This window comes from Anopheles aquasalis, chromosome 2, assembly GCF_943734665.1.
Source record: "Anopheles aquasalis chromosome 2, idAnoAquaMG_Q_19, whole genome shotgun sequence".
In the NCBI taxonomy this organism is placed as follows: Eukaryota; Metazoa; Arthropoda; class Insecta; order Diptera; family Culicidae; genus Anopheles; species Anopheles aquasalis.
The window spans coordinates 66,548,147-66,563,798 of NC_064877.1; the positions used below are offsets into that span (position 1 = coordinate 66,548,147).

Genomic DNA, 15,652 nt, shown 5'->3' on the forward strand with positions numbered 1-15,652 from the left:
CTGGCTGGTTGGCTGGTTCGTTGGCTAGAGAGCGATGACAACGACAACCACGATCACGTCTGTTTGTCCACGGCATAGGACGGGAGGACTGATAAGAGAGAATGAGCCCTTCAGGCTGCTGCTGCTGTGCAAGCTACTTCCATTTCCATTGGTGCTTCTGGTTCCGCTGCTGCTGCTGCTGCTGCCGTTTGCGCTACTCAGGTTGATTACAATCCATTTAAAGGTAAATAAAATTTTACCGCAAGCGACTTCACAATTCAAATTCATGTTGCCTTGCCCCGGTGGGGGAAACACCATTTACGTTGCAGGAGTTTGTGTTGTTTGAGGTTCGATTTCCCATTTTGCCCAATTTGCTTATAGCGATCACAAATGGAACGCCGTTGTCCCTTCCGGCGAAATGGTGCACTTTGGTCCGGAAAGTTTTTTGGAAACTATTCTTTTCGCCTCCAATTTTCCATTCAATGTTCAGCGTGCACGACTGGTCGTTGGTTGAGGGCTGCAGATAAGCACCGGCACCTGCGCAGTTTCGAATCGATAATATCCGGAAGGATTAATTCTGGTGCACGATGGGCGCGATTCTTTTGAATGCGGGCTCCTCCACAATGTCGGACGGACATTGCCTCCATCAAACAATAAACTCGCCAACAAGCGAGAGAGAGAAAGAGGTCTTTTGTGATGTTTTGTGAAGGGAAAATGGAATTTTTCATTCAACACATTTTTCATCGAAAATTCAAATTCCGTCTCGGGCTCGCTCTCGGGGACCTTGAGCATCCACCCTTTTGTTATGCAAAAATGGCCAGGCGACGCGAACGACGAGCGTCGTGTTCCTGCTGTGCGAGATGGTGCTACGAGACGACCCGGCAGGGTCTGTGATAATGTAATGTGGCGCGAAGAAGAAGTAAAAGAAAAAGAAGAAGCCATCCTTCCGATACCACGGTCTGGTCGTTCCGTGTGCGAAAGATATTCGAGATTCGTGGAAGAAGACACAACACCCTCCCCCCGGACGAGAAGGCCGTTTTATCTGTTTTATGACACTTGGCTTATGAAACTGGAACTCATTTACGTTCATCACGCTGCTCCCCCCGGGCTCCACTTGGGCCCGTTCTCATCAACAACATTTCTCGCTCTCTTTCGCAGCTTCAAAGATAGGTTTGAAAGCCCCCCCCTCGTTTGGTTCCACGGCAGGCGGTCGCATCGTTCTCATTCTCTGACTCCGTATGTTGATCTCATTCCACCACCTGTCACCTTCGAGCATGCGATACGTCAGATCCCGGAGAAGCTGATAAGAGAAATGAAACGCGTCACTCGGCACGTTAACTCTCCCCTTCTTCTCTTCGGACTCTCTTAATTGTTGTTGGAGCGACGCAATGGAAACGGATGAAAGATTGTGTGTCCCTCGGAAGAACTTTAGCTCGATTACGTGCTGGTGCTGGCGTTGCTGCTGCTGCAAGCTGCTGATAAGCGCAGTATTAGCATCGTCGGAAGCATTCTGGGGGCGTGCAAGCATACATTATGCTTCCACGAACGGTTCACACGCGTTCCATGCGTTTTGGATTCAATTTAGATCAATCGGAACTGGAAGTTGCCTGCAGATCATACGAGACTGCACCAAGACCAAGACGGAACTGGTCTCCACCAGCGAGCGAGCATCAAATTCCGAGACCCCTGGGCCCCTGATTGGTTGCAAATGGTTAATTCGTTTCCCTTCGGCCACAGATGCCGCGCATCAGCCCTCGGATCGGTGTATCTCGCACCGCGGTTTGCCGTGCTTAATGCTATCTAGCTGCTGCCATCTTGCTGGGCCACATTCCTCCACTATTCCGCTCTCCCATCTGATGACTAGGTGCGCGCGGTTCCGCCATTTTTTAAGCTCGCGGTGTGGTTGTTTGGTGATTTATGGTACGCCTGATTTGACGCGGTTTGAGCGCCCGGCGAGATGTTGACCACCACCTGAGCCGCCCCGAGCGGACCATCTGCCGTCGGCAACTGGAACCTGGTGGTGGCCTCAGGGGGCGGAGGGGAGGATAGCGCTTTTTTGTTGATAAATCAACGCAGCCTGAGCGCACCACCATCACGGTGATTCAATCAAACTGATTGTAAAACCCTTTTCCACCTCTCGCTTCAACCGCTTCGCTTCTACCCCGCTCCAGGGGGGGCCAGAAGGCCGCCCAGAGACCCAGAGGGAGTTGCTCTCTTGGTGGTCTCGAGGGTTGCGACGGTGCGACGTAGAAAGGAATCTCGGTTCGAGCGGTGGCCACGTTGTTGTCGCTGAGCTATTGTTGAGCCTTCGCCCTGTTGCCCTGGCGGTCTCTCTCTCTCTCTCTCGCACGATCCAACCGGACTTCAAACTTTGGTTGTGGCTGACTGTTTCGAAAGGGACGACCGAGGTTGGAGGGTGGTGGGCCTCTCCTCCCACCCTATAACGCTCCTAATTGCATCGCGAGAAGCACAGAATCCGATCGCGGGGATCTTTCGAAAACTTTCCAGCCATTTTTATGGCCAACTCTCTCGAAATCACCGGTGCGCTTAAAGTGTCGGGAATTGAGCCTTTAAACTCCAATTCCCTCCAATAAAACCATCCGCCATCACCACCGCAATCCATTCCTCTGTTGCAGCGCCGAAAAGTTGAAGCAAAAACAGCCGTTAATCAAAATTCCACCGCGAACACTCAAATCGGTTATTACCGATCCGAGAAGATCGATCAAATATAAACGGTTCGGTGATTGGGAGTACGAGGGAGCAGCAGCAGCCCCCGCACGCTCACCGGAATGATTAATAGAGACCCTGCGAGTGTGACCATCGGTAGCAGTGGCAGTTCGCGAAACAAACTGCGCCCACCATTCCACTGGAGTCGCGGTCAAACTGTTGCAAAAAGTAGCAACAGCAGCAGCAGCAGCAGCAATACCGTGCCAGACCAGAGGATTTTGCCAAGGGCACAAGGCACTGGTCGTGAATGGCCGTTGGTCGCTGAGCCTGAAGACAATATCATTCGATTCAGTCAGTCTCGCGTGGAGGGTGGTCGAACGCTCGCTGTGTTTGTGTGTATGTGGGTGTGTGTTTGCTGACCGCATACTTGAAGTCCGGAGCTACACGCGAGAAGAAGAAGAATGGGTTGCCATTCAACTTCATCGCTCCAAACGGTCGGTTGGGTCGTCGATCGAGGTTAAAATGTTGCACCGAGAACCTCTCCAGAACGCCGTTGCTGTTGTGCTGGGCCAAAGGTAACTTGATGCTTTCGTCCGTCACTTACCCATCATCAACTCTGCCGCGGTCTGCCTCGGAATGATGAAGATGAAGCAGCAGCCTCAGCAGCAACGGCAACATGGAATGGTCGAAGGCCACATCTGTGGAGTGCCGTGTACGGAATGCAACGGAAAGGGGTAGTCAGGCCACTAACTCCGGGGTGAATTGCGGGCAAAACATGTTTTTGCCTTGGCCCGCTTGGCTTCCGGAATTGCCGTTTGGATGGCCCGACGGAAGGGATTGCTGGCTGCAGGGATTGTAAACAATTCCCGCTCGATTCTCCACCATTTCGGTCCATTTGCTGTTCGTTCTCGCTTCATTCGCGCTCCTCTACAAATTGCTACCAAGTATCAAGTCGAAACGAAACAAAACGCAACCGAGAAGTCTCGGTGGAGTCGTAGCTCGCTCGCTTGTGTTAATTGTTCGCCGAGATGTTACTTTTCGGTGCAACTTGCGAGATGTCTGACCTCGCAGCCAAATGGGGTGCAGACGGGTAGTGGGGGGTCGGACTACAGTGAAGGCGCACATACACATTCGTACCGACCACAACATAAAGTATGATTCAACGCGGTCCAACCCGCCGTCCTCGTCCAAGGAAATCCAATCGAAGGACCGCTTAAGCCTCAGTGGACCGAGCTCTAGAGCACGAGAGCACGAGAGAGAGAGAGAGAGAGAGAGAGAGATAGAGAGCGAGAGACCTCTTTTCGTCTCCTCGTACCTCATGCATCTCCGCTTGTCAAAGGCTTGTCACTTGAAAAAAGTCGTGAAATCGGCAGCAAACAACAGCATCACCAGCAGCGACAGCAGCAGCAGCAGTCGCCATCGAAGGGGAACTGTAAAGTGCTTTTAATGTGTCCGAACACCAGCGAGCCACCATCCCTCATCTTGAGCTCCTTTCCCACCCATCTCCTCACCGGTGCTCGAGGACCGAGACGTTCAACACAAGATGGAAGATGTTGGAAAGCATGCAGCGCAGCACACAGCGCGGAGCGAAGTGGACCTTCGGTCAGACCTTGTTCGATTGTCTCACTCGCTTGCGTCGCGATGCGGTGGCGATGGCGAAGTCGAAGAGAAACCAACGCCGAAAGGGTCCTTCACGAGGCCTGACCAAGCCACGATGGACTGTGGACGATGTGGATTTCGCGCAAGCGAATGGAACGAATTCGGCCTCTTCGTATTCATTCATTCGATTTCACGTTCCACGCCGAGGGTTTTTGCATAAACCATTAGTGAACCCCGAACGCCCCGTGACCTGAAGCCGTTACCGAAGCAACCCGTCGGAGCATCTTGTGCGTTCGTAACACTGGGTGGTGTGCACAGCATCGTGGTCATCGGCGATGCGGCGTAGCTCCCAAAAACTTCCACTTCCAAGCGTCTGATAACGGTAACTGTGGTGTCTGGTGTGCTGCTAGATAACGAAGTCGATTTGCCATCTTTTCTTTCCAGGTCATCAAGAGCACGAATGGTGAACCCAATGTTTGACTAATGGAATTCAATTAGGCCCAACAACCTTATCATTTGTTCTGATTGGATTGCAGCAGCAGCAGCAGCATTTCGATTTGTTTCTCATTTTCCCCTCGCAATTCTTGGTCGCCTGTTTGGTTTGGTTCCCGAAAATGAATGTCCGATCATCTCTTAGCCGTATCGCAAGATAAGTGATCCCAGAGGGTACACTACTCCACGACCATTCGGTAACAATTAATTCGTCGCTGGAGAAACATAAATTACAATTAAAATCGCGCTTTTGCGTGCGCTCTCCTTTTCCCCCCTTGCTTTGGTCCTGCCAAATTAATGCTCCTCGACCACCAGATCCGCGTTCCATCAAGGGAAAAACGGACACCAGGCAAGGGGCATTCATTATCGAGAGACGGTGGACTTGCGGTCCTCATACCGAGATGCGAACGTTACGATAACCGTCTCCAACGGTGGAGTTCTTCGTGGCGCGAGATGCTGTGGCCGGCGTGTTGGTATGCGTAACGAGCTTACAAGCACACACAGTGCGACACACGACTGAACAGAAGCGTTAGAGGGGGGGGAGCCGGAGAGCATAAAAGGAAGGCAAGTCAGCCATTGCGACCGATGCGCGAGAACGTCGCTGCCTCCGGGAATGTGTCTTATAGAGGCCAAAGCAGCAACAGCAGCAGAAGATCGGTGTGCGCAGCCTCCAAAAAGGCAGCTTAAAGTCGGTGTCTGCTGCCGATGAGGTGCTGCATGAAACATTGTTGTTGTGTTTGGGGTCGGGGGTGCTGTGCTGGGCCCCATTCCAAACACCGGGCCATATCGTCGTCGTCATCATCATCACCACCATCATCATCATCATGATCGTCGTCGCCATCACCGCATTCACTCCGTTCCTTGTGTGCAGTTCGTTCGCCTTCTTACAGCTTCGGTGGTTCTCGTTGGGGAACAGGTCGCTTCTCTTTCACTCTTGCTCTTTCTCTCCCTCTCTCTCTCTTTCTCTGTGTATCTCGAGGAGGTAAAATGAAACTGATTGTTATCTTAACATTTTTTCAATTTATTACCGCTTGATTGGTATGCGGACTGAAATGCGGCCTCATCGTCGTCATCGCCATCCTCACCATCGTCGTCGTCGACGTCTTCTTGGACTCTTATCTCACAGAGTAGCAGCAGCAGCAGCAGCAGCAACAGTAGAAGTGAGGAGTGAGGATCGTGCAAAGAGGCCCGATTGTGGGTGAAGATGGTAAATGATAGGTTCGAGCACGTTGCGCGCGCGCGCTCTCGCGAGGAAGGGATCAAGATAATGAACGGCGACGGCAGCGGCGGTAGATCTGGCCGTCGGGAGGCGGACTCTCAAACTCCAGGTCCCCCCTTCGCACCTCACAATGCGTATTCTACTTCTCTTTTTATATAAATAAATTTTTGACGAATCCAACCGAAGATGGAATGAACTGCGCGAACGCGCGTATTATCCACATTGCAAGCACCGCCAACGGTTCTAACGGTATACCGAACCCGGACAGTGACGGTCCCATCAATCTGCCGCTCTTCACCGAGAGGCCACCGAATGTCTCCACAAACACCTTAAAGTGGAAGAACCATAAAACCACCCCCTGTTTTGGAGAAGGATTGAAATGGAGGTCTGTGCGGGAGGGGGTTCTGTTCTGGTCAATTCTCGCAGTCTCTCTTTCTCTCCCACGAGGGGATGAGGGCATGAGACTCGTAAAACTTTAATTTAATAGTTTTGGAAATAAATTAATTTAAACTAGGCACCCAGGGTGCTTTGTAGTTGTGGTGGTTGTGATACTACTGCACCGTCAACTCTGGAGCAAACGGGGCAAGTGCCCTTGTTTCTCTTCAAATTTTTCGCGGCAGATAGACTGGCCAGCCGTGGTCAGTAATCAGCAGCAGCAACGACGCTGGGAGGATGATGCTTGTTGTGATTCGCTAAAGAGGAGGTAGCAGCACAAGGCCTTAGGTTGTAGCGCGTACAGTGGTGGTTACGCACTGCTCGACGCATCCCACCCCTCTCAGGCGCAACACCAGGGCAGGCAACCCCTCCGACCGTACCGTGACCGCGGCGGTGGTGCGCGGTATAATTTTTATAATTTTACGATACCATAAAAATTAAAGTAGGAAAGTCGAGCTCAACCCACCAGCACCACCACAACAACTGACTGCCACCACCCTTTTGGCATGTTGCTGCTGCTGCTGTGGCCACTGCTGTGGATCATAAAATTACAAATCTTCTCGGGGCGCCCTCTGGAGGCGGAATGCCAATAAGCATCGGTGGAATGGAGGAAGATCAGGTCTTTCTATCTTCCACTAGAGACAGAGGGGCTGTCCGTTGGGGGTGGGGATGAAATGTGAAGTTTTAATTACGGACATTGATGGGTCTTTCGCGCCCTCGTTAGCGCAAAAAGACAGGAGGTTGTGCGATGGGATGGGATAGAGAAGACCACGGACGTTCGCGTCAGTGCCGGTCAGCTTCAGTCGCCTCGGAAGTTACCGGAGAGTCTCTGGTGCGGTTGTTACACCGCACCGATTGCACCGCGGATTGAAGTGATTTTAATGGCGAACGGTAGGAGGAATTGCATGAATGTTTAATGTCGCGTCGCGCATTCCGGAGGATTATCATCGGCATCCGGGCGTCCGGGCGGACCTTCTTGTTAGGTAGAAGCCTAAACGCCGGAAGCCTAGTGTCGCCGCAACGAGTAGCGGGTACGTGTTGTAGATCGCACCCCGCTGGATTAGGTCCAAGGTTCCGCCATCTTTTCGATCGTAAATTCTCACCCAACCAAGCAATCTCGGTCCACGAGAAGCACTAGACCGACAGTTGAGTTGCACAGCACCTCAACTACGGGCTCCGTGGTGGTTACGACGCGTCTTGACGACCTGAAGCGTAGGTCAACTCCCTTTCCCGACTACTGCTGCTGCTGCTGCTGCTGCTGGTAAGTAGAGCGTGGAGTGATTGAACCGGAAGACCACGGGTTCACCCCCGGGTGCGATTGGTGACGGGGACGCGGATTTGGTCGCTTGTAATTCGATCCGACGACGAGTCCCCTCATTTTTGTATGGCTTGACCACAACGGGGGTCTCTCTCTTTCTCTCTCTCCCATCATGTGCTAAGCTTCGTTAAGCTCCTTTGCAGCGCCCAGGGTTTCCTTTTTTTTATGGCCACACCGTTACCCCGTTGGTTCGTTAGCCGGAGGTTATGGTCAGGCATTTTTTCGGTCAGCCTGGTCAACCCTGAGCTGGAGCTGGAGCTGGAGCTAGGAGTGCAGCATTTTACGATCATCACCACGTACCCCAGCGTCCATCGCTTGTCCGGCAACTCAATTTGTCACGATGATCGATTCCTACGGTCCTCCGGAACTATGTTTTCCGTTTCCAAAAGTGGGTATTAAAGGTATAAAAGAGAAGCGACTCGTCGACAGTTCGTCATCTTCACAGTGCGTTCACCGTCGTCGTCGCCTTCCATCCAAACACCTCCTAATTCGCTATTCATAGCCGATCAGCTCCGGGGTGGTAATAAAAAATTGGACGCTTAGGACCTGGCCACGGTTTTACAGCCCGAGCGCGAGAGATTAATTAATATCGATAGTGGCGCTGTGGATCCGTGGTTCGCCGTTCGTGAAATCCGTGGATCGCCCCAAGATCTGATATGAAGTGAATAACTGAGGCTTGAAGTTCAACAATTGAAATGAAATTCGCTGCAGCCTGAAATGAAGACCGGCTTCCTGCTACTGTACTTCGACTTGTTAGCCTTTGGAATCTGGTTGCTGGGAGGGTTGGACATCTCTGCCAGGAATGTTAATTACAGTGTTCCCTCCCTCACTTATTCAAATCGAAACAAACAGACAAGCCTTGTTGGCAGGCGAGCGTTAAGCAAAAACCCTTTCCACCGCACACTCGGCCGATGCATAATACATGAGTGACGGGAACAACAACAAAAAGCAGCATGGCCTCGGGCGTTCCTTATGGGAGTTTGGGTGCGCGCAGTAAAAGAAAGAACTGGCCGATGCCATTGCGGATTGTGGATGCGGACGAGAGGGGGGACACGGGAAAACAAGGCCAACCACGTGAGTGAACCCGGCGCTGCTGCTGCTGCTGCTGCTGGTTCAGAAGTCGTAATTTTCCGCTTCGCATAACGGCCAAACATCGACGTCGACGACGTCGTAAAGGTCCCAATGGTCAGTGGACGCATCCTAGTCTGGTCTCCCCGCAAGTAGTGCAGCAAGAGAGTCGAAGATGGAACCTCCTCCCTTCATCTTGGGGCCGAACTGTCAGAAGCCGTTTCGTTCCAGATCGATGCACGGTGACCACGGGACGGCTCTCCGATTCGTAGCCAGCCAAGTGCTACTGCGTTTCCTTCGAGAGTAAAGAAAGCTTAGGAGGAGTCCTACGCTCGAGGGTTACTTTGATGGCAGTTGGGGAACTTGTACCACCAGCATATAGTGAGGTCGATAAGCCTTTTCCTCTTTTTGAGGGGGGGGGGGGGGGGGAACATCGAGTCACCCATGACCCACGACGACGGTCGCCCCTAGTGGTCGAAATGGCCAAGAGCAAACACGCGAGCCCGAACTGGACGCGATGTATTTTAAATCAAATTCAATTCTTATAATTTTATGGTAAATTTTATGGCTCCGTAAAATTATTGTTATTGCTTTTCAGTCTCTCTCTCTGTCTCTCTTTCTTTGTCTTGTCCCTTCTTCCTAGACGGCTGCTGCTGTGTCTGGGGGTCTCTTGTCTCTTGTCTAGGCGACGCGTCATCCATCGTTCCTCGCGTCATCGCGCGCGTAGGCGTGCCAGTTGATGGTGTTGGAATGGGATTTTTGTGGAAATGTGGAAAACTCGGTAACGCCTCAAACAACCACCTCCCTCTCCTTCCCCTGTTTCTCTTCCTTCTTCTACTCTTCTTTTTATGAGGGCCGCATGGCTTCAATCGATTCATCGGCCGTCGAATCGAATGCGATTGCGAAGCGAACGAACGCTGGCTAAGTGTATTCCACTGGGTGGCTACCATCCTCTTACATCTCCCTTTCGCCCCTCTTAGCATCGTGGTGGAAGCGCTGTTTACAATAAAAAGCAATTAGGAAGCGACATGTTTCTGCGCTGCCTCGCTTCGCCTCTGCAGCTTCTTTATGCTAACGAGCCATCAAGAGGTGGTGGTGGGCTGTTCTCTTCAGCAACAGCAGCAGCAGCAGCAGCAGCCGAAGAGGAAGCTCATAATTTGCCTTTCTAATCAGTTCGGGCAAGGTTGGCGGTGCGGTGTTTTGTTTTTTTGCGTTTCAACATTATTGTCCCGTTAAAATCCATCTCGAAGCAGGTTAGTGCGAGGGCTACCGTACCACCACCTCTTCGGGACTGGGTTTTATGTGAATTTGATCGAGTGGAGCAGAGGCGCAAAATGGACCACCGAACGCCCGAAAGCTTACTTGAAACGGTGAATCGAGACTTAATCAATCGAACCGAATCGATCAAGAGGCGAAAATGTTGCTCTGCGGAGGATGCTTTGCTAATGAACGGAAGTGGCTCGCTGCTACCCGCTTATCCAAACAGTAGATGGCTCCGCGGGGCTCGGAGCTTCAACGAGAGCCGGGAGCGCACGTCTGCGAGCTGGAGATCTTTGGTGAGTTGGAGAGCCGAAACAACATTAAAGCAAACGGAAGCCAAACGGCATAACGAATGCATGAGGATCGGTAGCTAGCGCAGTAGCATCGGACCTGCCACTTCTTGCGCGATGGCCGCATCCATCCACTACCTTCTCCTCCTTCTGCACCGCTCTTGGCCTTTCCTGTTTGAGCTCGCAGAGCGGATTTCCCACGTTTGTCACGGCGGAACGCTGTATTGTGGTGCTGATGCTGCTAAAGAAAAAAAGGCATCCAAATACACAAAGACAGACAGGCAGACAGAGGAGCAAATTAGTTGCAGTTAAGGAAATGGGGAAAAGAAAACATCCAAAGCTGGCCAGAAGATGCGGAACCCAACGAACAAAACTTGAGGAAACAATCAACCAAATCCGCTGACTGTCAGCGACAGCCAGCAAACACATACATACACATTGGAAAGGCCATCTCGCGAGAGTAAAATATGGTGCCAGGTCAGCAGAAACGATCTGACTGACAGAGAGCAACTGCGAACTGATTAAAGCGCTAGGCTGGAGACTGGTGGACTGGCGAACAAAAACAATAAACAACAACGAACGGGAAAAAATGAAGAGAGAGGGTTGCAAGGGAAAGAAGAAATGAATCGCTGACGTGGCCAGATTGCCGAAGCCGGCAACCAAAAAAAGGAAAAAAAGAAACCTTTAAATTAACGCAACAACCAAACTACAAAACTGCTGAACCGGCGATGTGAGAAATGGCCTTGGCTACGGTCCCCGGGGGGTTGGTGGGAGTTGAGTCCCATGTGCCAATGTGTCGACAGTAGCGGAGCGGACTGGAGCGCAACCGGAAGGGAGGAAAGAAAAATGTAGGAACTCTTCACTCCCCCTTGGTGGGGGTAGCGCGGAAAAAACGGGAAGCATTATGCTGCTGATTAAATTAGCGATCTCTCCCCTTCCTTACCTCCATTCCTTCTCTTGGCACTTAACCCTCCTTAGTGCTTTCGTTTCCCCCCTTTTTCGGAGCGTCGGTCCAGCTTCCGTTGCTTTCGTTCTCGATCAATAATCGTTCGGAATCGTGGCCGGGCAGGCAGGCAGTTATCTGGTCCGGCTCATCAACTCAAGTTCGATTTCCGGCCGGGATTTCATCGAAGAGAGAGAGAGAGAGATCCCGTCTAGGCGATAACCTAACGACGCGGCGCCATGGTCAGTGATGGCCCCATTTGATGGAGCGGATTTTGTCATAAAATCGCGTAAATTATGATTGTTACATCGTCACCGCTGCTGCCGTTGCCGTTGGCGAATGCGCGAATCCATTCATTCGAAGCACGGGCCTCACAGCATGGTAGCACCGATCGATCGAAAGGGACCGATTGGATTGGAGTTATGTCTTCCCGTGATGGCGAGTGGACGATTTTTCGCAAAATGTGGGCTCCACTTTATTCAACATAGTTTCGATGCTTCAAACTCATAACCGAACTGCTTTGCTCTACAAGCATTAAAAAGGTTTTTAGCAAACGCAGCATCCAGGAAACACTCTGCGCGTCGATCGCCATCACAGACTTATCTCACCATCCCAAAAGAATGGAACAGAAAGGAAGGAGTGGACGAGGATAAGGTGAGCGCATAAAATGCTCGAACCAAAAACACAACCCAGCGGGGGGGGAAAGCAAGCCAGGAGAGGCCTCGCGTATGGCTGGATCGTGGCCGAACGCGCACCACGTTACGATCGTTTTTATTGTTAGTTTTATTCGTTTTCAATAAATTAAATGATTGTTTCCCTCGTCCCCGGCTCCTGGCCTCTCTTGGGGTCTACTCTATCGTCGCGCGCGCAAGATCATCGTCAGATCGTGCCCACGTTCGCTGTCCAACCAAGACTGTCCATGAGAGCGCACCTTAAATGTCATTAATAATCGTCACTACAACCTGCCAGCCTGCCGGACCGGACAGGCCAGACGAATAGGTAGCTGTTGCAGCATTTAAATGTAGCAACCGTAATCGGTTGTGAATCGGTTATGCCCGAACGCGACATCCGTAGCAGCAACGGTGGAAAGATGTTTTGCTGTTGCTGCTGACCAACTGCTTAGGGGCATCCCGAGAGGATCCCCGCCAGCTCATTCCCAAAAAAAATATATATAAAAAATCAATTCCCAATCCTCAGCTGCTCGTCCACCATCGTGGGCGTCGTGTCGGTGGCATGGCGATCTGCCGGACACTCGGACCGCACGTCACACTCACGCACGCCCGGTGCGAATTTGGAAAGTGGTTTAAATTGGTCATTCACCGGGCGAATAAAAACACCTCCTTTGAGATCATCCTCCCTCCCCACTCCCCTGACGCGATGACCTGTAACAGATCTTTTTTTGTTGTTTCTTTCTTTGAATTTTCGACCGGAGCAGCAACTTTGAGTTATGGCGCCGCGATGCTAATGATATCGGAGGGATCCATTTTGTTAATAAAAACAGGTGAGTAAGACCGTGGGTTGTGCGCCCGTACGGATGCGGGTCAACCCCGTGTTTCGGCTACCAGAGTTTGGTTCCAACTCACGACCGGTCGACCAGAAGTCGGAAGTCGTCGATTGTCTTCGGGAGCTACCTGGAAGGAGGGGCAACCATAAATCATCGCACCCAGGAAAGGACGGTGTGCGTCGAGTCAACAACATCCGGTAGGACTGTCGTTCTAATTGATTTCGATTCGTATGCACAGGGCGTGTGTTCGTTCGTCAGGGCGCCATTCAAGAGCTTCACGTTGTATGGCAATCGGATGTGCAGCATAACGATCATCGGTAGACCCACAGGCCCATTATTATGAGCAATCGAGAGATAATCGAGTTTCGGTTTTTAAAAACAAAATGAAATGACCCGTAAATGAGGGACATTAATGTGCTGGCCACGCAACTTCATCGTTGTGGTGGTGGAACTTGAAAGGCACCCCTCCCCGGTACCAGGGAGTGATTTATTTAATAGAGAAAATTAAATCCATACCCCAGCTCTTTTGCAACAATGGATGGGCATTTATTGCATTTGTATTTTTTTTTTCATATGCATTGGGATTTCCTTTTCAGTGAGCTGGAAAATTGCTCGCTCCTGGCTTGCGCTGTGGAATGGAGTTATGAGTTTTCATAAATAGTGGCCAGAAGAGGGGGCGAAGAGTGGGGGAGCGGAAAGTGTTTAATAGTGTTAAACACTGATTGAGACTCATCATCAGCAACGAGATAAAATCGAGTAATCCATTTTATCCGTATTATCAACCAAATGGAAACATATGATTGCTTTCCATTCCGTTGAACCGCCGATCGGCCATTCAGAATGCATTCAATTCATGACTGACACGCTGGTTGGATGTAAATACTCCTCACGAGAGCACACAGCACTGAGGCACTTTCAAATTAACATTGAAAGTTGCTCTATTATGCGGAATAGTTGACAGATCAGAACAGGTGTTCCCAATCCAATTGCGATACAGAATCGATAATACGTCGATCGTTATCTAGCACTTACCAGGTTAGCTGCTTCAAGTCTGCTTAACTGTTGTCGTTGTGTTGTTTGCTGCTGCGCCGATTTAAATTCTTTTCCACTAGTGGCCTCCAGGTAGTAACTGACAGCAACAGCTACACAACAATCTATTTAATCACTTCGAGGCTGCGGTTATCGGAACACACGGAACATGCGCTGGCATTCACTTTGCCCGATCACCTCCAGATGCTATAGGGCACGTCACTGGCTTTCGCTTGGTTTTGAGTTTTGATTGAATTGAAGCGGGAACTGGCGCGATCGTTGCGTCGTTCTCTAGATCTGGCCGAGAGACCGAGATGTCAACCTTGCCTGCTCGTCTGTTTAATCCCCAAAAAAATCGTTATTCCACCCTGCGGGGGGAGCTTTAGCCACCCAGCACGTGAAGCTGCACCACAGATACACGAACACACCACGTTAGCCTTGGGTTACCTTCACTTCCCTCACCACTTTGCTCCCACTTGGTTGCACTCTTCCCATTCTAGGCGCGGGACATTGCATTCTTTCTTCAACCCCTGAAGCGACCCTTGCGCTGGTTGACCATCATCATCATCATCATCACTGTTGTTTGTTTTTCTTTCGTTCTTTCTTTCTTTCTCTGCTTCTGCTTTCTTTGTTGGTTTGCTGGGGCTTTCTTTTCTCTTCTCTTTAGCACTTTAATCTGGAACCGTACACATTCACCACTGCTTGATCCTGGGATTGACTTCTCTCGATATTTTGCAGCCCAACCCACCACCGTTAGCATCAACCGGCACCATCACCATCATCATTCAGCATCAGCATCGGAGGCACACAGCAAAAATCGCACTTAACTTTTGTAATCCTCTTTTCCTTTCATTTCGCTCAGCCGGCTTATCCCTTTTGCACCGCCGTGCTTCTTCTTCTTCTTTCTTTGTTTCCACTTTTTGTGTACGAACTTTGATCCTTTTCTTCATGCGCTTTTGTGGTCAGGTTTTACTCACATTTTTCACCTATTTCACTTAACACTTTGTTTGGAAGCTGTATCAATCACTCGCTTTCTTTTTCGCTGTTAGATAATTTCCAAACATCTAGTCGATGTTTATCAATCTTTCATTTTCGCTCCGCGACACGAACTGTGTTTTCTATCTTCACACTCGAAGCACAATTGACACCATTTTCCGTCTTCGAACAGAGCACTACAGATCGCCGACGGCTTCTTCTCACTCGCGCACTCAGGGTCGAACGTTATCGAACGCGACGTGAACGGCGACGGTGCGCAGGTCTTGCGTCTTCAGGATACGGATCACTTCTGAGAAGCGGCGCGGCTCGTCCAGGCCAAACTGTTGTTGTACAACAACTTGACCAAACAACTCACGCACACACAGAGACCCTTGCGTTGAACTGTATTGGTAACAATCGCCATCCACGAGCTTTCTATTGCGTCTGCCATCGTTTGGTGTGCGTACGGTTGGATGGCTGGCCGGGAAGAGTAAACAGACCAGCGTCTATCTCTTAGCTGCTCACTCTACCTCTTGGCTGCGCTGGTAGCAACCGACACACACCGTGTTCTCGCAGGTGCTTCAACCCTTCCCAGGAATGTCGCCAGCTCACGCACACAACGATCCTCGCCTAAGGGGTGGTGCGCGTGATCAGCTTAAAGCTCCTCTACTGACGTACGATCGTTCGAACTGCTTCTGCTGCTGCTGCTGCTGCTGCTACGATCGAGATGAACGAGAAAAGCCGGTTTTTTGCTGGACAAACGAGTGGTGTGCGTGCTTGTGGACACACCACGGACTCAAAGGCTTAAACCCATTGGAATTGCGCTCTTCGGGCGGCGGACAAGATAGATACCACTACCAGCAGCAGCAGCAGC

The 15,652-nt window shown here is 50.9% G+C and overlaps 1 protein-coding gene across 1 annotated transcript in view; it reads right to left on the reverse strand.

The window, feature by feature from the left end:
* LOC126571098 (protein bowel) overlaps positions 1–15,076 on the reverse strand; it is a 41,977-nt gene extending 26,901 nt beyond the window's left edge. The window contains exon 1 of the mRNA XM_050229365.1: positions 13,807–15,076. The gene's annotated coding sequence lies outside the window, so the exon portion shown is untranslated. The remainder of the gene's footprint in view (positions 1–13,806) is intronic.
* Positions 15,077–15,652: the final 576 nt, after the last annotated feature.